The sequence below is a fragment of the Pristis pectinata genome, chromosome 3 (assembly GCF_009764475.1).
Source record: "Pristis pectinata isolate sPriPec2 chromosome 3, sPriPec2.1.pri, whole genome shotgun sequence".
NCBI classification, from domain to species: Eukaryota; Metazoa; Chordata; class Chondrichthyes; order Rhinopristiformes; family Pristidae; genus Pristis; species Pristis pectinata.
In genome coordinates, this window is record NC_067407.1 from 31,659,312 (window position 1) to 31,661,559 (window position 2,248).

Genomic DNA, 2,248 nt, shown 5'->3' on the forward strand with positions numbered 1-2,248 from the left:
TGTAAAAGTTTGCAATGCTGATCAATTTGGATGAAGAATGTGGAGTGGAACCAAGAACACTTCCTTTAGCAAAGTTAACTGTGATCAGCTGAACTTCTGTTCATTTCCATCAGATTTTGCATCCTCCCCCCTCCAGCATCTAATTTGCTTCCAGTAATTTTAACATCAATTCTAAAATGGGCAATTAACTGATGTTAAATAGTAAGATGTTAACCCAGGAACATTGAGGGCAAAAATCAGTATATTTTCATTCCCAGATCTGTTCATTCCTATGTTAAATTAACAATGTACAGATACCCACTAAAAAAAATCTAAAGCACACAAATAGCCGGAGGAGATAAATAGACATCACCTCAGTAATGGACTTATTTCCTGGTTGATCATGATTTCTTCCTTCAAAAAACAAATCATATTTGAATGCATTTTCCTTTCCATGGGACTTACTTTCTTAAAATAGGGTAAAGGTATGTCATTTAAAAAGAATATTGTCCTTAAGATATTTCAATAAAAATGTTCAAATCACAGTTATGTGACTACTTGGGAGAACTATTGATTTTAGTAATCTCCAACGTTCACTCACTATCCACCTGAGATGCAAAATAGTTCAGTAATTATACAATTATGTTACTTACTACAAGCTTGCCTTTCTCTAGCTAGTGTCCTTAGCCTAACTTTGACATCTACTATAAATGTATTCTGCACTGTAGAGCTAATTTTCTCACCTCCCCAAAAGACTTGTGATCGCTCACTGACAATGTAGCACAAATTTTTGATCTTTCCTTCTCAACCAGTTTTTACAAGGATGAATTTGAAAGTTCATTCCATTTTAAAATTTGGTGACAATGTAAAAGCATTTTAATCCCTTGTGAAAAATTCATTTAGTAAGTCAATCCAACCTGTACAAAGACTGATGCAACATCTTAAGATGACAAATTCAGTTGTTTAAAAACAATCCATTAGTTTACAAAAAATTTTGGAAGAAATCTGCTGGATTGATCATTCTTACTGTTTAATGCAAATAACATTCAATGAAAGGACAAGTTATTGGCAGAAATTTTAAACATTCAAGGTTATACTTAGATTAATCTTAACTTCAGAAATCTTTCATACTGGTGGAGCTATTCTGCATAACAGTCTTTGCATTAATAGATGCAATATTGACTAATAGTCACTTCTTGTTTGAGATCCAGGTCCAAAATTTAAAGAGCTTTGGAACCGGTTACCAGATTCAGAGAAACAATAGTTAATTTATTTACTGGAAGGGAACCTAAATTTTAAAAAGGCACCCAGTGCACAAAAGAATTGTAGCATGCTTTGAAAGTTATGCAATCTGAATCTCAATTACTACTAAATAGAGCAGTCTTCCTTGGCAATACATTATCTATGCAGTACTGCTTGATATGAACAGCATATTGTCATGTGCATTCTGATAACTGAAGACTTCCTTTATACACTGTATATAAATTATGTATCTTAACACAAGAATCAATTGGGATCTGGTCTTTAGACCTTGATCTTGGGGATATTACATGCAAAGTCCACTATATTGCTAATCTTCAAAATATATGTTACCAATGGCAGAGATTACAATTACACTGGAAGTTGTAACCTGAATGATAGCAAAATAATGGTTCTTCAAAATCCCTTCGGTGCCTGGTTATATAACTTGTGGACTATTTTATTTAAATATGGATACTTACAAGTACTAGATTTAGCAGCAATTGAGAGTTTAACTGGAAACTTCAATGTGCTATTCTTGAGGTATTTTACAAGGTACTCCAACAATTATATATGCATAAAAGATTTAATTAATAATGGGAAGATCTTCTAGAAGTTAACATTGCAGTTGAGGGGCACACTATTAAAATAAAACACCATTCAAAATTACTTTTTAAGTATTGCAGTTTTTAATACCTGCTGTCTTAAGCAAGCCCATAAATTATACATGAATCTCTGCTTTTTGGAATGTGCAATGTTTTTAAATAAATAATTTGAATTGATAATTCACGATTAGACATTAAAAGTGAAGATAACAAGTGTTTCTCTCCCCCCACCCCCCCAAATGCAGTGATGGCAGCCACTGCTGCAAGTGGAATGTATTGTGCAGTATTTTACTAATACTCTTGCCCTCAAGACCACAGCATCATCAGGCTTTTTACTCTCTAAACAAAATTACGTAAAAAGTGTTTAAAGCACACAAAACAATTCTGTAATAAGAATCAATATTTCAAAGCATCCAGAAAAAACC